Source organism: Chiloscyllium plagiosum, chromosome 37 (assembly GCF_004010195.1).
Source record: "Chiloscyllium plagiosum isolate BGI_BamShark_2017 chromosome 37, ASM401019v2, whole genome shotgun sequence".
NCBI classification, from domain to species: domain Eukaryota; kingdom Metazoa; phylum Chordata; class Chondrichthyes; order Orectolobiformes; family Hemiscylliidae; genus Chiloscyllium; species Chiloscyllium plagiosum.
The window spans coordinates 2,722,916-2,743,507 of NC_057746.1; the positions used below are offsets into that span (position 1 = coordinate 2,722,916).

Here is a 20,592-nt window from a genome sequence, read left to right on the forward strand (position 1 = left end):
TCTGAGGAGCAGGAAGGTCAACATTTCGGGCCGAAACCCTTTGGCAGGACTGGGGAGAGGGAGGAAGCCCAAAATTAAATGGGAGGGTGTAGGGTTGAGGGAAGGATAGGTGGGATGGTGATAGGTTGATGCAGAAAGGGGGTTATTGTGCTTGGTCAGTGGAAAGGGTGGAGCGGATAGGTGAGTAGGAAGATGGACAGGTTAGAACAGGTCAGGGAGGTAGGAGGAGGGATGGTGTTCGACATGGGATAAGTCTGAGGGAGGAGGGACTTTGAAGCCAGTGAAGTTGAATTTGAGGCCATTGGTCTGTAAGCTTCCTAGGCAAAATATAAGGTGTTGTTCCTTCAGTTTCCATTTGGTCTCACACCGACAGTCCCCTGCTCCCATTCTGAGTTAAGTCAATATCAAACTCTCAGACTCCATTCCTGGAACATCTGAGCCACACATTCTCGCTGATCCTTGAACTTCTGAAACTGCTTCTGAAAAGTTATTGCTTCAATTCCTGCCATTCCTTTAGTTTCATTGTCCTGTTTGAGTTCATCCAATTCTCTTATTAAACTGATTTTCTGAGCAGCTCTATACTGAATCGTGCTGTCATTGCTGTCTGTTGATGCTTTTACTATTGTCTGTGTCTTCTCTTCCTGCTGTCTGCTACGGCTAGCATTATTACTGTTAAGCACATGTTTTGTAAAACTACCAAAAAAAATCACCACAAAACTTTCTCGGGAGGGGACTACACCCCAGAGTTCTAAGGGAGACAGGTGAAAAGATAGTAGAGGCATTTAGTGGTGATCTTTCAGGGATTGTTAAAACCAGGATCCCAGTGGACTGGAAAATTGTTAAAGTGACACCCCTGTTTAAGAAGGGAGTCAGGCAAAAGATGGAACATTAAGGACCAATTAGCCTAACCTCAGTCATGGGTAAGATCCTGGAATCTATTGTGAAGGATGAGATTTCTGATTACTTGGAAGTGTATGGTAAAATAGAGAAAGTCAACATGGTTTCATCAAGGGGAGGTCATGCTTGATAAATCTGTTAGAATTCTTTGAGGAAGTAACAAGCAGTTTAGATCCAAGGAGATCCAATGGATGTTATCTATCTGGACTTCAAGAAGGCCTTTGACGGGTGCCGCACAGGAGGCTACCGGGTAAGATAAAGGACCATGGTGTTAGAGGCAAGGTGTTAGCATGGATGGAAGCTTGGCTGTCAGGCAGAAGGTGGGGACAAAAGAGTCCTTCTCAGGATGGCAGCCGGGGATAAGTGGTCATCCTCAAGGCTCAGTGTTGGGACCACAACTTTTCACTTTATACATTAACGATCTTGAGGGAGGAACTGAGGGCATTCTGGCGAAGTTTGCAGAGGATACAAAGATAGGTAAGGCGACAGGTAGCATTGAGGAGGCAGGGAGGCTGCAGAAGGATTTGGACAGGTTAGGAGAGTGGTAAAGAAGTGTCAGTTGGGGTACAACATGGGAAAGCGGGAGGTCAAGCACTTTGGTGGGAAGAATACAGGCATGGCCTATTTTTTAAATGGGGAGAAAATTCAGAAGTCTGAAGTGCAAAGAGACTTGGGGATTCGAGTCCAGGATAGTCTCAAGGTAAACTTGCAGGTTGAGTCAGTAGTTAGGAAGGCAAAAGGAATGATGCAATTACTTTGAGAGGGCTTGAATATAAAAGCAGGGATGTACTTCTGAGGCTCTGATCAGACCACATTTGGAGTATTCTGCACAGTTTTGGGCCCCATATCTCAGGAAGGATGTACTGACCCTGGAGTGTGTTCACAGAACATTCATGAGAATGGCCTCAGGAATGAAAAATATAACACAGGACCATTTGAGGACACTGGGTCTATACTCAATGGTGTTTCGAAGGACAAGGGGTGGGGGTGGGATCTAAATGAAACATACAGAATACTGAATGGCCCGAACAGAGTAGATGTTGGAAAGAGAGACTGGGACCCGAGGGCACAGCCTTAGAATAAATGGAAGACCTTTTAGAATGGAGTTAAGCAGAAACTTCTCCAGCCAGAGAATGGTGAACCTATGGAATTCATTGTCACAGAAGGCTGTGGAGACCAGATCATTGAGTATATTTAAGATGGAGATAGATCGGTTCTTGAGCATCAAGGGGATCAAGGGTTTACGGGGGAGAAAGTGGGAGAATGAAGTTAAGAAAGTTATCGGCCATAATTGAATGGCAGAGCAGACTCAATGGGCTGAATGGCCTAATTTCTGCTCCTATGTTTAATGGCCTTAGAAATCTGTGTCATCTCACACAATGGAACAATCTCACATCCTGGTTCATGATTAGTCTATTAACTCAGGAAGCTGGTTTTAATGGGGAAGGTTCCCAGTTATCAGATCAGGTTGATTTCACTCTTGTCAGAAAGTTCTCTGGGATGAACATTTCCAAGGAATGTAAAGCATATTCAGATGTGGTGACTCCATACAGCTTGTTACTTTATTATTATTGATAGTTCTGTAGGTGGTTAGATTAGTTCAGTAACAAATCATTTCCCTGGATTATCACTAACTGTGTGATCTGATGGTTATTAATGAATAATTGAATTTTTGTCCTAACAGTAATTAATTACAAGTGCAGATTGGAAGTATTACTGGTGCATTTATAGCATTGAAATGAGGTTAGGCATCATCGCTGGTTTAATAAAAGGGGGAGAGGTAAAGGGCAAGAGTTAAAAATATTTAGATAAAATAATTGTGAGGAGTTGGAAGTTAAATCAAAATTTATTTCCAACAAATGTTAAAACTAAATAGATTAGTTTTACTCTGCCAGCCTATGTTTTAAGAAATGAAACAATAACTTTATTAATGAAAATCGAAGACTAACACAATGTGAAATCTATACTCTAAACAGTAGGAAATGATATGCAAGACTAAATAAAATATAAGATCACCAGTCATGTGTGTATAAAAATGTGGAAAATGTCCAAAGAAGTAACCTGGCGAACTTTGTTAATGAAATAGTTACAGTTTATGATCTGTAAGAAAATCAACACGGTATCATTTAGATACACCATTTACTCCGAACGCCGAATAAATCTCACAGAAGCACTGATCTCTGCGACTGATGGCCACTCAGTTCCTTGCTCGGTTGCTGAAATCAGATCTAGTTGATCAACTATCTACTGTGAAGTTTGCAATGATAGTTCTGGTCATTCACTGTTAGCACCTATGGCCAAGTCACATTGCTATATGTATATCCCAGCTTGCCAAATGAGCAGGAGTTAGTTGAAAGCATTGGATGTCGGCACTCTGAGTGGCTTTCCAATTCCCATCTCTGGCAATGAGTTTTCTGTTTTATCAATGTAAAATTTGGCTTTCTTGTTTATTTGGTCACTCACTACTATTATTAGCCTGATGCAGTGTATAATCAGTTTTTGGTGGGTGTGTTTCTCCATCCTAAGATTTAAATGTAAACTCCTATGTTGGAATTGGCAACTTTTTCTATTGTCTGTTGGTGGGAACAAAAGAAATAGGGTCAGGGATAGACCAGAAGGCCAGTCAAACCCATTTCACCATTGATATAATCATAGAGTACAGATGACCTTGGCTTTTAACTCCACTTTTCCAGCTACTCCCTATGCCCAATGATACCCTTAGAGACCAGAAAAATCAGTCTATCCGAGCGTTAAATATACTCACAATGGAGCATTCACATCCCTCTGACGTAGAGGATTATAAAGACTCACAAGTGAGTGAAGTGATTTCTCCTCAACTCAATTCTAAATGATTAGTCCCTTATACTGAGACTGTGCCCGTGTTTTAAATTCCACAGCCAGCAGAAACAATTTCTCAGTGTCTACCCTTTCAAGCCCCTTCACAAACGTTAACTTTGATTTCTCTCCACAGATGCTGCCAGACCAGAAGACATTTTCCAGCAATTTCTAGTTTTGTTTCTGATTTCCAGCATCCACAGTTCTTTCATTTATTTCTTCTTTTCACAATCTTGTATGTTTCAATGACATTGTCTTTCATTCTTCTAAATGAGGAGGCATAATTTTAAGGTGATTGGAGGAAGGTTTAGAGGAGATGTCAGAAGTCGATTCTTTACAACAGAGAGTGGTGCGTGCGTGGAACGCACTGCCTGTGATAATAGTAGAGTCAGATACATTAGGGATATTTAAGCAACTCTAAGATAGACACATGATATTCAGTCTGGAGTCCAGTTACTAGTGGTGTGCCACAAGGATCTGATTTGCAACCACTGCTGTTTCTCATTTTTATAAATGACTTAGACGCAGGCTTAGGTGGATGGATTAGTAAATTTGCAGACAACACTAAAGTCGTTGGAGTAGTGGACAGTTTGGAAGAATGTTTACAGGTTGCAGGGGGACTTGGATAAACTGCAGAATTGGGCTGAGAGGTGGCGAATGGAGTTCAATGCAGCTAAATGTGAGGTGATGCACTTTGGGAAGAATAACAGGAAGGCAGAGTACTGGGTCAATGGAAAGATTTTTGGTAGTTTGGATGTGCAGAGGCATCTTGGAGTCCATGTGCATAGATCCCTGAAAGTTGCCACCTCTCCACAGATGCTGCCAGACCAGAAGACATTTTCCAGCAATTTCTAGTTTTGTTTCTGATTTCCAGCATCCACAGTTCTTTCATTTATTTCTTCTTTTCACAATCTTGTATGTTTCAATGACATTGTCTTTCATTCTTCTAAATGAGGAGCATAATTTTAAGGTGATTGGAGGAAGGTTTAGAGGAGATGTCAGAAGTCGGTTCTTTACAACAGAGAGTGGTGCGTGCGTGGAACGCACTGCCTGTAATAATAGTAGAGTCAGATACATTAGGGATATTTAAGCGACTCTAAGATAGACACATGATATTCAGTCTGGAGTCCAGTTACTAGTGGTGTGCCACAAGGATCTGATTTGCAACCACTGCTGTTTGTCATTTTTATAAATGACTTTGACGCAGGCTTAGGTGGATGGATTAGTAAATTTGCAGACAACACTAAAGTCGTTGGAGTAGTGGACAGTTTGGAAGAATGTTTACAGGTTGCAGGGGGACTTGGATAAACTGCAGAATTGGGCTGAGAGGTGGCGAATGGAGTTCAATGCAGCTAAATGTGAGGTGATGCACTTTGGGAAGAATAACAGGAAGGCAGAGTACTGGGTCAATGGAAAGATTTTTGGTAGTTTGGATGTGCAGAGGCATCTTGGAGTCCATGTGCATAGGTCCCTGAAAGTTGCCACCCAGGTGGATAGCGCTGTGAAGAAGGCATACGGTGTGTTAGATTTCATTGGTAGAGGAATTGAGTTCCGGAGCCGCAATATCATGCTGCAACTATACAAAACGCTGGTGCGGCCACACTTGGAATATTGTGTACAGTTCTGGTTGCCCCATTACAGGAATGATGTGGAAGCATTGAAAAAGGTGCAGAGGAGATTTACCTGAATGTTGCCTGGTCTGGAGGGAAGGTCTTATGAGGAAAGGCTGAGAGACTTGGGTCTGTTCTCATTGGAAAGAAGAAGGCTAAGGGTGGATTTGATAGAAACATACAAGATGACCGGAGGATTAAATCGGGTAGACAGTGAAAGTCTTTTTCCGAGGATGATGACGTCAGCGTGTACGAGGGCATAACTACAAATTGAGGGGTGATAGATTTAAGACAGATGTCAGAGGAAAGTTCTTTACACAGAGAGTGGTAAGGGCATGGAATGCCCTACCTGCTAATGTAGTCAACTCAGCCACATTAGGGAGATTTAAACAATCCTTAGATATGCACTTGGATGATTTTGGGATAGTGTAAGGGGACGAGTTGAGAATAGTTCACAGGTCGGCGCAACATCGAGGGCCGAATGGCCTGTTCTGCACTATATTGTTCTATGTTCTATGATAGTAAAATGAAGGATATGTAGCTGGTTTGATCTGTGAGTGGGATAAAATGTCGGCACAACATCGAGGGCCGAAGGGCCTGTACTGTCCTGTACTGTTCTATGTTCTTAAACTGCAGTGAGTATCAGCCCAATTTACTCAGTCTCTTGTCAAGGACAGTCCCTTATTCCAGGGACCAATAAAATAAAACTTTGCTGTACCACCTCCAATGTACATCCCTTCTCAAATATGGAGATCAAAACTGCACAGAGTCGTCCAGACAGGATCTCAGCAAAAAACCATGTCCAGTTGGAGCAGGATTTCTTTAATCCTGTTCTCCAATCCCTTTGCAAGAAAGGAAAACATGTTATTTACCTTCCTAATTACTTGTTCTACCTGCACACTAACTCGTTGTATCCCTCATGTAAGCACAGCCAAGCCTCTTTGAACATCAAAACTAACAAGTTTCTACCTTATAAAAAATATTCTATTTAACTTTTCATGACCGAAGTGAATACCTTCACATTTCTTAATGTTATACTCTATCCGGCATCTTGTTGTCCACTCACTTGACTTGACCCTATCTCTTTATAGTCTGTGTCCTCCCCACAGCTTACATTGCTATCTGTATTTGCATCATTGGCAAAGAAAGAAATTACTGCTGTTGTGTTAGATTATTTTTTTAAAAACCTCAGGAGTCTAGAAGTACAGACTAATTATTGTTTATTGTGCCAATGTTGGGAGGGTCGACCTGAAAGGATTCTGAGGTAGCACTCTAACTCAACCAGGATTCATTAGATATTTATACAGTATAAGTCACGTAAACAACGCATTACTAGAAGTCTGAAATGGTCTGTTTTAGACAAATATCTTGCTTTTCACATTCCTAAAGTGGCACGGCACCTATTATCCTTGGTCTCACCACTCTGTATCTTCTCAGGTGCCATCTTATCACCTCTCTGAAGCCTTTGTTTCATTACCATCCTTGATTAAACCCCATTGCTTTGTTTTTACTGAGGCACATCCTCACATTCCACTTCCAAATGATGCCTCAGGATTAATGCTGGTTCAGCCACATTACACTTTCACAGAAACTCTTGTCTGTCTGCTGCATCAGTACCTGTGCAAGCTTATGCTGCTTAACTAACTTTCATTTTAACCTGACTACTTTCCTGAATAATAAATGAAAATCAATCTTAAATGATTTATAGGATCATTCTTATCATTCTAATCTGTACATCATTCTAATCCCAGCTGGAACTTCATGTGGATTTACAGGTTAACCCATCTTATGCCCAAATCTCCCCCTAACGCTGTTTATCTTTCAGACATACTACAACTTCGCAGATAGTCATTGCCATTAGCTACTCTAACTCCCAGTTATCTGAACAGCAGTGACGAGACAATCACTTCTAGTGAGAGCAAAGAGATCTACTCCAAGCTTCATACGTGGACTATCTGGTTAATCATGTCATGAATAGCAACATGTCCTTCATCTCATTGCTCACAATTGGCCAGAAGAGCACTTCCCTTACCTTCCTCAGGCTAGACTTGGGAGAAGTTCTAGAGCCTGCAGGTGGAGCTAAGTGTTGCATTTACGACTCTGGAAATGTCCTATGATTAGTTGTTGGCTTGAAAGAAACTGCTGAGCATTTAATACTTCAGCTCACTGGTCGGGTAGGACTATGGTGATTTTAACTTTATCTTTTACTTCAATACAGCAGAGGGTGGAGTGAAAGAAGCCTATTAGGTGCTGAGCAATGTGAGACCTTGCAAACCCGAGTAACACTGGCTTGGTGAAGCTAGCAGTCTGTGAAGACTGAATCTGTGGTTGTGAGTAGATGCTAGGGTACAGTTTCCAGAATCCAGGGGAAAAGGATCCCAGGAAAGGAGAGTGAAGTACCAGGATATGGGTACAGTTGACATCATCCATGATAGAAAGGTTTTTCAGGAGTTTCAAGGCCAGATTGTGAAAAGTTGAGAACCGGAATCATTGTAAAGTTTTAATGAATTTTGACAAATTGCAATGCCACTAATGTCTGAAGTTTTTGCTAATAAATTTGTGGGATCTGCCTTGACTAAATTTGTTGACAAGGTGTATGACCATTACGCAGATTTGCCTCATTGTTAATTCTTGGAGATTAGGAATGTAAATTTATATAGTCTAAACCTTTTTTAGTTGGCATTTTGGTTGAGTAAATTTTATTTCTAATAAAGTAGCTATAATTAGTTGACTACAGAAACATGGCTGACTTGTTTTTAACACTAATCCAAATGCAATCAGCGACTTATAAGTTTGACCTTAAAATCTTCCTGGTTAAATATAAAAGTTGCTCTGAACAATGGAGGAATGAAACGAGGAAAAGAACTGGTGCTGACATACAAAATTGATTGTAACAGAGTTGCACCTCTTAGCAGCATGCCAATGATATACATCTGCTTTCCTTGCCTTTAGTTCATTTCCAAACAATGTCTCTGTAAATTTACTCTGTATTTTAAAGTAGATGAAAGTAGTTTCAGACAGGTTCTTCCAATTTTCTTGTAGTCAGACTCTATTGTCACTTCCTCTCTCCTGAACAGGTATTGGATGAGGTGCTCACAAACAAAGTCAATATCCACACTCTCTTTCTCAATTTGCATACAGTGTTGTTCAGTGTGTATTAATGCTCTGGATACAAACACAGTGGGTTGTCCTCACTGCCTGGGGGTTACTCCAAGTCCTGTTTCACTGACATCACACTGTAGGGTGACTCCATTGTTACATCATAATCCCTCAGCACTGGTGATGTCATCACTAGTTTGATGGGAGTGAAAGCTGCTTCTTGTTCTGTGTCCCAGTCCCACTGAACACCCTGCACAGTGAGACTGGGTACAGGTTCACACTCTGGGAATAGATTGGGCAAGAACTTGGCTGGGTGGTCATCATGTGGGTTCACTAATGGACCAGGAAGTTCAACAACTGTGTGAAGGCTTGCTTACAGAACAAACAGTGACTGGACTTTTCTCCTGCATGAGCAAATTAGTGGACTGGGCAAGATGCAGACTGCAAGAAAACTTTGTTACACACCTCACAGCTGAATCGTTTCTTCTGTGTGAATGTGTTGGTGACTGCAGAGACCTGATGACTGTGAGAAGGATTTTTCACACACCTCACACCTGAACAGTTTCTCCCCTGTGTGAATGTGTTGGTGCATGAGAAGATAGGATAACCTTGAGAATGATTTGTCACACTTCTTGCATTTGAATGATTTTTCTCCTGTATGGATACGTTGGTGCATGAGAAGGTCCGATGACTAGGAGAAAATTTTGCCACGCACTTGAACAGTTTCTCCCCTGTGTGAATCCTCTGATGGAACAGGTGGTCCGATGATATCAAGAATGATTTGTCACACATTTTACATGTGAACGGTTTCTCTCTTGTATGAATGTACTGGTGAGTGCGGAGGGTCGATAACCACAAGAATGATTTGCCACATACGTCACATGTGAATGGTCACTCCCCTGTGTGAATACGCCAATGCATCACCAGGCCCGCTGATTGAGCGAAGACCTGGTTACATACCTCACATTTGAACAACTTCTCCCCAGTGTGAACACGTTAATGTTGCCGGAGGTTTGAGGGCTCCGCGAATGATCTGTTGCACACTTCACATGTGAATGGTTTTGCTCCTGTGTGAATACTCTGGTGGAACAGGAGTGTTGTTGACTGTAAGAATGATTTGTCGCACACCTGACAAGTGAAGGGTTTGTCCCATGTGTGAATACGCCGATGTTTCACCAGGCATGATGACTGTGCAAAACCCTTGTTACACACCTCACATTTGAATGGCTTCTCCCCAGTATGAATGCGTCGGTGGTTCACTAGCGTTGATGACTGTTCAAAGGTTTGATCACAAACCTCAAACTTGTACTGTCTCTCTTTCATGAAGCTACCTTTGTGTTAATAGTCATAGAGCAGATGAATCTCGGATGTGTCCAAAGCCCTCCACAAATACATTAGTACAGCCTCTCCCCTACAGGAATAAGTCTGTGTTTGATGAGGCTCGATGAATGATTGAAGTTATCACCCCCTTTGGAGCCACTCACACTTCTTCCCAGCCTCACCCTGACCGATCACCCACAGCTGAACCTTCAGGAAGGTTGGTTCTGATTAAAGGCTCCACACCACTGACCGGTTTCAGATCTGATGATATATCAAAGTTCCCCGACTTGACTGATTTCCAGATGATGGTTTCATTGACCAACCTTCTTTGTGTTGAGCAATGCTATGAAGAGACTGGATGTCTTCTGGTTGTGCAGTTGTTCCTTGGGTGATAGTCAAAGTCTGTCTGCAGTGTCTATCCTCTCTGTATTCTCTGGTGTGGTACAGTGCAATCCTTCTGTAAAACAGGAAAAGGAAACATGATTTCCTCCAACTCCCTCTCCTTCTTTGCTGAAGGGGCCGACAGTTAGAAACTGTTCCACAGTGAGTCTGCTGTTCCCAATGTTGGGGAAATCAGATACAAGTCCTTTCTTTTTCCTCAAGACAACCTCCCGCAGAACAGCAGATGCTGGAAGTCAGAAGCAAAAACAGAAATTGCTTGAAAGTCTCAGCAGGTTTGGTAGCATTTATGGACAGAAAGCAGAGTTAATGTTTTGGGTCCAGCGATCCTTCAGAAGTTCTGAAATTTGTCTGAGTTTTTCAAGCAATTTCTGGTTTTGTTGTTTCCTTTTTTTCAGTTGACAGTCTCATATGCTCTTATTCCAGTAGGGACACCGAATTAGTGCCCAGGATTGAGACAATGTGGCTATTTTCTGTCCTCAACACAGGTCCCAATCTTCCCAAGCACCATAAGGACAATGGAATAGACAGTTGGGTGGCATATAAAACAGGCTCTCAATTCACTATGAGCCTGAGTCATGCTGCTGGATTAGTTAGGAAGAGTCAGCCTATATTTTTAAAGGGGAAATGGTGCTTAACTAACTTGTTGGAGATTTTTGAAGAGGTAACAATAAGGCTCAATAAGGCTATCACTGTTGACATGATATATGTGGACTTTCAGAAGGCATTTGACACAGTGACACATACCAGACTTGTAAGAAACGTTGTAGATCATGGTATAAAAAGGACAAAATGCAATTTGGATTCAAAATTGTCTAAATGATAGGAAACAAATTAATGGTCAATGGATACCTTTTGGACTGGAGGAAGGTTTGCAGTGGAGTTCCTTTGGGGTCAGTATTAGTTTTCCTGATACGTATTAATGATCTGAATCTTGGAATGCTGCAGGCAATTTTCAAGTTTGCAGATGACACTAAATTTGGAAGAAATGTATACTGTTGAGGAGGACAATGTGGAACTCCAAAAGAAATAAGGTTCTGCATAATAGACTAATTAATAAATTTAAATCACATAGGATTCAGGGTGAGCTTACCACTGGTAACAAAATTAGCTTGATGGTAGGAGACAGACGGTGGTGGTACATGGCTGTTTTAGGATTGGAGGCTTGTGACTAGTGGTGTTCCACAGGGATCAGTTCTGGGTCCACTTTTGTTTGTCATTTATATAAACAATTCAGATGAGAATACAACAGGCATGATAAGTACGTTTGCAGATGACACCAAAGTTGGTGGTATAAATGACAGTGAAGAAGGTTATCTAAGATTATAAAGATTTCTTGATCAATTGTGTCAATGGACTGAAGAGTAGCAGATGGAGTTTAATTTGGATAAATGTGAGGTGTTGCATTTTGGTAAAACAAACAAGGGCAGGACTTATACAGTTTAATGATAGGGCCCTGGATATTGTTGACAAACATTGAGACCTAGAGGTTCAGGTATATCGTTCTTTGAAAGTTGCATCACAGGTAGACAGGATGGTTAAAAAGGCATTTAGCATGCACCACGTGTGTAAATATATTGGTCCTCATGTCCTCCTTAAATCTTTTTCCACTCACCTTAAAAATATACTCCCTAATTTTGAACTCTCCCATCCTCGGGAAAAGACCCTCGCTATTCGCCTTAACTATGCCCCTCATGATTTTATAAATCTCAATAAGGTCACCCTTCAACCTCCTATGCTCCAGTCAAAAAAGTCCAAGTCTCGGGAGCGAGAAATGACAGTTGGATAAAATTGCATCTATTTCAATGCAAGAGGGCTGGCAGGTAAGGCCGATGAACTCAGAGTGTGGATAGGTACATGGGATTGGAATATTATAGCCATTACAGAAACATGACTAAGGGAGGGACAGGACTGGCAGCTTCATGTGCCAGGGTATAAGTTGCTTTAGGTGGGACAGACGTGGTGGGAAGAGGGGAGGGGGTGTTGCATTTTTGATTAAGGCGGTTATCACAGCAGTAATCAGAGATGAAATAAGTGAAGGATCATCCAGTGAGGTTTTGTAGGTGGAACTCAGAAATAAGAAGGGGATGGTGATGTTACTGGGATTGTACTATAGACCCCCAAATAGTCAATGGGAATTAGAGGAACAAAAATGAAGGGAGATTGGGGAGACTTGCAGGAGCAATAGGGTTGTCATAGTAGGGGATTTTAATTTTCCTAACATAGACTGGGATTGCCAGAGTATTAAGCGCTTAGATGGGGTTGACTTTGTAAGTGCGTTCAGGAAAATTTCCTCAAGTAGGATATAGAGGATCCTACTCGGAAAGGGGCAAATCTTGACCTACTCTTGGGAAGTAGAGCAGGACAGGTGACTGAAGTGACAGTGGGGGAGCACTTTGGGATCAGTGACCACAGTTCTATTAATTTTAAAATAGTTATGACGAGGGATAAAACTTGTCCATAGGTTCATGTTCTAAATTGGGACAAGGTGAACTTTGATGGAATTAGACAACAGCTTGCAGGGGTTGATTGCAGTAGTTTGTTTGCAGGCAAAGAGACCTCCAGCAAGTGGGAGGCATTTAAAAAGTGTGATAGCTAGAATTCAAGGTCTATATGTTCCTGTGAGGGTGAAGGGCAAGGAATAGGGAACCCTGGATGACAAGAGATATTGCGGCTTTGATGAGAAAAAAGGAGGCATGCTTCAGGTACAGGCAGCTGGGATCAAGGAATCCCTGGAGGTGAATAAGGGATACAGGAGTTTACTGAAAAAAGAAATCAGGAGGGTGAAAAGGGGGCATGAGATAGCCTTGGCTGAGAAGGTTAGGGTGAATCCAAAGAGGTTCTTTAAGTATATTAAAGGAAAAAGAATAACTAGAGAGAGAATAGAACACCAGTAGGACCAAAGTGGACGTGTATGCATGGAACCGCAGGAGGTGGATGACATCCTCAGTTACTCTTCTGTGTTTACTGTAGAGAAAGACATGAAGACTTGGGAACTTGGGGAAGTTAGTGGTGATATCTTGGGGACAGTCCACATCACAGTAGAGGAGGTGTTGGACATATTAGAATTTATGAAGGTGGATAAATCTTCTGTTCCTGACCAGATACATCCGAGAACCCCACAAGGGGCTAGAGAAGAAATTGCGGGGGCCCTGGCTGTATTTTTGCATCATCATTATCCATGGGTGAGGTCCCGGAAGACTGAAGGGTAGCATATCTTGTGTCTTTATTCAAGAAGAGTTGCAAAGAAAAACCTAGGAACTAAAGACCAGTAAGCCTAATGTCTGTGGTAGGTAAGCTACTTAAGAAAATTCTGAGATAAGATATACATGCATTTGGAAAGACAGGGTTTGATTAGGAGTAGTCAGCATTGCTTTGTGCCTGGGAGATCATGCTTCACAAATTTGATGAAGTGACCAGGAAGGTTGACGAGGGCAGGGCAGTAGAGATTCCACATGGTCGGCTGCTCTGGAAGGTTAGATCGCATGGAATCCAGGGGAGCTAGTAAATTGGATACACAATTAGCTTGAGGGTAGGAAGAAGAGGGTAACAGTGGAAGGTGCTTGTCAGACTGCAGGCCTGTGACTAGTGGAGTGCCTCAGGCAATGCTGGGCCCATTACTGTTTGTTATTTATATCAAGGATTGAAACGAAGATGTCCAAGGCATGATTAGTAAGTGTGCAGATGACACTAAAATAGGTGGTATTGTGGACAGTGAGGAAGGTTATCAGTAAATTCAGCAGGACTTTGATCACCTGGGGAAGTGGGCCCAGAAATGGCAAATGGTGTTTAATATAGATAAGCGTGAGGTCTTCCGTTTTGGAAAGTCAAATCAAGTAGGGGTTTCATGGTGAATGGTAGCGCCTTAAGAAGTGTAGTGGAACAGAGGGACCTTGGAGTTCACGTGCAGTGTTCTCTAAACGTGGAGTGACAGTTAGAGAGGGCAGTAAAGAAGGCTTTTGGCACACTGGCCTTCACCAGTCAGGGCACTGAGTATAGAAGTTGGGAAGTTAGATTGAAGTTGTACAGGAGGTTTGTGAGGCCGCATTTGGAATATTGTGTTCAGTTTTGGTCATCTTGCTATAGGAAGAATGTTATTAAACTGGAAAGAGTGCAGAGTAAATTTACAAGGATGTTGCCAGGACTCAAGGGTCTGAGTTATAGGGAGTGGTTGGACAAGCTAGGACTTTTACCTTTAGATCATAGAAGATTGAGGGAGATCTTACAGAAGGGTGTAAGATCATGAGAGGTATAGAGAGGGTGAATGCACTCAGTCTTTTTCCCAGGGTTGGGAATCAAGGACAAGGTAAAGAATAAAAGGGAACTGAGGGGCAACGTTTTTACACAGAGGGTGGTACGCATATGGAATGAGCTGCCATTGGAAATGGTTGAGGCGGGTACGTTAACAACATTTAAAAGGCAGTTTTTTTTACTGTAGGATCCTGAGTGTTTCAGTGAATAGGAACACACCATGCAGACAAATCAGGTGGTTTAGTTTAAGCGAAGTGAATTTACTATGAATGGCAGAAGATTGATAAAACAGAAAAACAATACAATATTCAGCTGACATTAAACACTAAATCAATTGAAATAATAAATCATTTGAAAGTTATTCAAGGTCTTTCCTTGGAATGAATGAATCTCGGAAGAGTGTAAGATGAATATACCACACCGTTATTATATTGAGCTATGACGGGCTGAGGGAACCCAGATCTGTACAGATTCACCCCCACTCCGTCTCCATACTCAGGATAGTGGTTCTCCCAGACAGGACTGTACAAACATTAGAGTCGAGAGTGTGGGCGGCACGGTGGCACATGGAGATTAGAGTCGAGAGTGTGGTGTTGGAAAAGCACGGCAGGTCAGGCAGCAACCGAGGAGCAGGAAAATCGACGTTTCAGGCAAAAGCACTTCATCAGGGCTTTTGCCCGAAACGTCGATTTTCCTGCTCCTCGGTTGCTGCCTGACCTGCCGTGCTTTTCCAACACCACACTCTCGACTCTAATCTCCAGCATCTGCAGTCCTCACTTTCGCCTAGCACAAACATTACCCATGGTATTAGTCAAATACCCATCACCTGAAGAGAGACTGTCTATATATAATTCATATCCCAACTAAAGTAGGATCCGATTATATCCCATACACACTTCTGAGAGCTGACTTACATTACTAACACACGCTCACGTCAGGGGAAATCAGAAATGTACACAGATGTTTCTTTAAAATCCCTGCGCTTTAGCCTGGCTCCCAATTCCGTTGGTCAGAAACGATAACGAACTTTAGTGGCACAGGATGGAGCTTGTTTCCATCATACAAACCCACCGATGGTTACAGAGATCCAGAGATCACGTTGGTCCATGGACTAATCATTTTCCATTCCTGGAAGCCCTTCTTCCCCAGACGAGTTACGCAGTGTTTTTTTTAATTTCACACTCTCTGTCCTTCGGTCCTCCATTCAGAGTGCTTCTGTTGGCAACAGTCTGGTTTAATCACTCTCTTTTACACTCCGTCCGAAAAGTACCTTTATTCACTTCTTCCTGATCAATCTCCCTGCCTCACAAGACCAAGCCATGAAGATTTGCGCCTCTGTGGTGTGCATCTGCTTTATCCATCAAGCACTGCTTTCCTCTGTCAAAACTGCTCATTATCCCAGCACCATCCTGAAGAGAAAATATAAACCACAACTTCTCTACTCTACAGCCAACTATGTCGTTGTGTTCTGTTTCTCAAGAGCGCTATCTAGAGAACTGTGTTTAATTCTGGGCTTCGCACCTCGGGAAAGATATATTGCCTTCGAGGGAGCGCAAAGTAGATTCACCAGAATGTTCCTTGGTCTAAAAGATTAAATTATGAGGACAGTCTGCTCTGGACTGGAGAAGAGGGATGGAGAAAGCGAGGACTGCAGATGATGCAGCTCAGAGTCGAAGAGTGCGGTGCTGAAAAAGCACAGCCAGTCAGGCAGGACCCCAGGAGCAGGAGTGTCGACGTTTCGCGCATGAGCCCTTCATCAGCGCAGACTGCACTGAGCTGGAGACGTTTGAGATTTACAGGGGCGCACCTCCAATTCCAGCACCGACCACGTGACAGACGATCGCGAGCGCGCACTCTCAGATTCGAACTGCCGAATGCTGGGGCCCTACGCACTGGTTTGAACTACAACTCCCGTCAAGCTCACACTGATTCCATAACGTTGCCCCTCACTACGCAGGCGCGCGGCCGACATGCAGTACGGGTAATGTAGTTCGGAGCGGGGTTGTGAGCGGTTTGGATGAATTGAGCTGAGTCTTTGTGGAGCTTTTTAAACAACCTCAGTGAAGAGTGAGCTTGCTGGCCTTGGGGCTGCAATTCAGTCACGTTTGAGTAGATGGTCTGTCCCTCCCTCCGTCAAACACAGGAAGGCACTTCCAGAGAAAATCTTTCCAACATTCTCTCACCAAATGTGAGTTTTTGTTGCAATGTCCGAGATATTTTTGGAGATTTGGGTTTCACAAATTTGGAACAGATCTGATAAATGTTGACATCTGTTCTTCTATTCGAGATAGTAATAGTTCAATATAAAACATTTAAGACTAATTTAACATTACTTTAATAGTAGCGGCATGGTAGTTCAGTGGTTCGCACAGCTACTTAACAGTGCTGGGGACCCGGGTTCGATTCCAACCCCGGGCGACTGTCGATGTGGAGTTTGTACGTTCTCCCTGTGTCTGCGTGGGTTTCTTCCCACAGTTCAAGATGTGCAGGTCAGGTGAATTAAGCCATGTTAAATTGCTCATAGTGTTCAGGGATGTGTAGGTTAACTGCCTGCGTCAGGGGTAAATGTAGGGGAATGGGTCTTCTTTGGAGGGACTTGTTGGTCCAGAGGGCCTGTTTCCACACTGTAGGGATTCCAATCACAGGAATATTTCTATGAGGACAGAGTTAATATTTGAAACCTGCTGTGATGTAGAAGTTGTGGACACAGCTTTTATAGAGACATAGTGTCCAACATCTATTGTTGTCCCACCAGATAAATTACATCCCCATGTTAGTGGCTCAATAAAAACCAACAATTTGTTGATGGGGTTTTATGGTCAATATGTCCTTTTGACGCTGGTAATTTCAGCAGCAAGGTGAGGGGTTCAAGCTGTGGGCTCAGAGGCTGAATCCCTGATTGGTTTGGTCTCCAGGTACAGAGCATGGCTGGAAGGAGTGCACCACAATCCTGGGATTTGTGGAGGGTACACATGCTCTTACACATTTCATAGAGAAATATTAATGGGTATTATTCAGATTATGTTATTTTCACACTGTTATTTTTGCCCTTTGTTTTTTGGCCAATTCCTCAGATCAGAAATGTTGTCATTTTAGGAGTTCCCCAAATGGAAGTCTATCATTAATCAATTCTAAAAAGGTCCTGAGGCCAAGAAGAGGATGACAAAAAAGACAAAAGAAATTGAATGAATAAGAAAAATGAATGAACGGAATGGACAAGCTGCAGCTGAAGCATCCTACTCCATCTTGGGTACTGGTCCTGGAGTTTGCTCCTCATAGACCAATGTTCACTCTGAGCTGTGTGGCTGTGCAGCTACTTGGAGGGTCCATGTATGCTTACTGGCATGTCCCTGGAAAATTTGGTGTTCTGGGTTACTCTCTCAATGACATTACCATTTTGCCATTAACCTGAGGATCTCTCTTTGTTCTCTGAATTTGGTCTCTTCACTCAAAATACCTTGGAGATTTTAGCTTCGTCAATTTAATTGAAAATACATACAAACATTTGCAGCTATATACTTCAACTCTTCTTTCAGTTTACATTACCTGACAAAGCCTTCAGTCCACCTCAACTGCTGCAGCTGCACTCTTCACTGCTGCTTGATGAACACTTCTCTGACTCTTTGTCTCAGTACAATGGAGAGATAAGTGAGAACAGCTTTCTCACAAAGAATACTCACTACTTAGGCAATTACCTTTATCCCTCATATTGGATTGTCTTCCTGATCTCTATCCTGGATTCCTATAACAACCTTCCCATCTCTGACAATAGCCTGTTAACTGGCAATGACCTACACAAGCCTCCCCCACTCCCAAACCCCTCCCAGCAAGTGTTGTACTATTAAGGTTTTTCCTGGCATCCATGTAACAACCTTAGCTAAATGGGTGACTAAAGGCTGATCATCACATCATTCTTCTTGTTAGTCAGTATCAAATCTTAGCTTCCATTTACTACCAACTCTCAATCTGCTGAAACCCAGTTGTGCCCATTTTCCAACTCAGTTCATCCTGTGTTTTTTTTCTTAAAGTATTAACACTTGAAGATTTGCCAATTTAAAGAATTTCTTCATTTTCTAATAGTACATACAAATTAACGCTTTTCATCACTGAGCTTATCTGTAATACAATCTGATAAACTCATCCTTCTCAGTTATACAAATATGTGAAAAATGTCAAGTAATCACACCGGGTCCATTTTTCAAAGAATAGATTGAAAAGCAAAGAAGTTATGGTTGAACTTGTACAGCACCTTACTTAGACCACACTCTGAGAACTGGGCACAGTTCTGATCTCCATATTGGAAAAAGCACTTGGCCCATATCTCTCTAATCCCTTCCTATTCATATACCCATCCAAATGCCTTTTAAATGGTGTAATGGTACAAGCCTCCACCACTTCCTCTGGTAGCTCATTCCATACACGCACCACCCTCTGTGTGAAAAGGTTGCCCGTTGGGTCCCTTTTATATCTTTCCCCTCTCACCCTGAACCTATGCCCTCGAGTTCTGGACTCCCTGGATGTTTAAAGAAATTGTAAAAACAGGATGAGATTGAAACTATCAGGAAAGACTGAATAAACCAGCACTCATTTCCTCAGAAAAGAAAATGTTGAAGCGTTACATAATTAATTTGTGGTAGTATTTGAACTCGCCAAACCATTAGTTTCAATCTCCAATTACTAGTCTAGTGACAATATTAAAATGAAGAATGTTGAGGGTAAATGCAGAGAAGGTCCCCTCTCTTGTGTGGAACAAGTCCGTCAGTTTACAATGATGACGAATAAATCCAATGAGAAATTTAAGAGAAATTTCCCCACCAAGGGAATGATGAAAATGTAGAATGTTCTTCTACCGGGAATGTTGAGGAAATAGTTTCAATGCAATTGATGTGAACCTGAGTAAGTCCATGAGAGAAAGTAAGAGGTTATGCTGAGAGGGTGAGATAAAAAAAGAGGAAGAAAGCTCACATGAGACATAAGAAGTTAGGCCAAAAGCAGTTTGTCCAAATGGTCTGTTTCTGTGCTTGAAAAGTAGAATAACATTTTTTAAAACTCTGGAAATCCTGAGCAGATCAGGCAGCATCTGTGAAGGGAAACAGGTAACATTTAAGTTCAAGATGACACCAAGTTGGATGTTAAATGCCAGTTCCTTTTGTTTCAGGACTTCTTTTTATTTCAAAAATATACTTTATTCATAAAATAATTTGATGGTCTGTACAGTTGGTCATATGTAAACATGTACATACAGAGATCAGAATTTATCATTTTTATACAGGTCTGTACATTTTTCAATCATATGCCCATATAATTAGCTGAGGCGTCAGCAGAGCCCAAATGACTGCATGGGCCCCGTGTTCTTCGTTAGGCAGGCAGACGTTACACGGTGGTCTTTCCCCACCGCGCCTTGGTGGCAGCTGCCCCAAGCTTCAGCGCATCCCTCAACATGTAGTCCTGGACCTTGGAATGTGCCAGTCTGCAACACTCAGTCGGGGTCAACTCCTTCAGCTGGAAGATCAGCAGGTTTTGGACCACCCAGAGAGCGTCCTTCACCGAGTTGATGATCCTCCAGGCACAGTTGATGTTCGTCTCGGTGTGCGTCCCGGGGAACAGGCAGTAGAGCACAGAGTCCCGCGTCACGGCGCTGCTCGGGACGAACCTCGACAAACACCACTGCATTCCTCTCCAGACTTCCTCTGCATAGGCACATTCCAGAAGGAGGTGTGTGACAGTCTCGTCCCCCCCACAGCCTCTTCGAGGGCAGCGTGCAGTGCGGCTGAGAGTCCGGGCGTCCATACTGCTTCCTCATGTATACCTCTCTTCTGTGGATGTCCTGATCTACTGCACTTAGGTTCTGTGGCTCTTCTTCTTTTGACCTGCTGTCAAACACACCTGAGGATTCACTTCCCACACTGATGAGGTCAGTTTGAAAGCCTCTGAGGATGAAGAATACTATTCCCACACTAATCTCTGTCCAACATTTACCAGGGAAATCGAGACAGCACTAAGTGAGGTTTTATTCAGATACGACAATGACACATTTAAATCTCCAGTTTTGGATTGACTGTGAGAGACGTCAATCAGAGAGCCCACCCACTCTGCCCATTGTCTCCTCTTCCTCTTCCAGAGCTGGTTCACTTCCTATCGGGACTGAAAATCAAGTGAGGAGATGGTGAGTGAAGGAGCA

At 42.6% G+C, this 20,592-nt stretch overlaps 2 protein-coding genes across 7 annotated transcripts in view; both read left to right on the forward strand.

Annotated features, from left to right (window-relative positions):
- LOC122541594 (zinc finger protein 271-like) overlaps positions 1–20,592 on the forward strand; it is a 44,520-nt gene that overhangs the window by 20,355 nt on the left and 3,573 nt on the right. Inside the window, exon 1 of one of the 3 annotated variants that reach the window (XM_043678450.1) lies at positions 16,435–16,599. The exons of 1 other annotated variant lie outside the window; for it this stretch is intronic. The gene's annotated coding sequence lies outside the window, so the exon portion shown is untranslated. Of the gene's footprint in view, positions 1–16,434; positions 16,600–20,556; positions 20,578–20,592 lie in introns of those variants that run through there. One more of the 3 variants, XM_043678451.1, reaches the window with a different exon arrangement.
- LOC122541578 (zinc finger protein 271-like) overlaps positions 1–20,592 on the forward strand; it is a 652,600-nt gene that overhangs the window by 15,201 nt on the left and 616,807 nt on the right. The gene's annotated exons all lie outside the window — the stretch shown is intronic.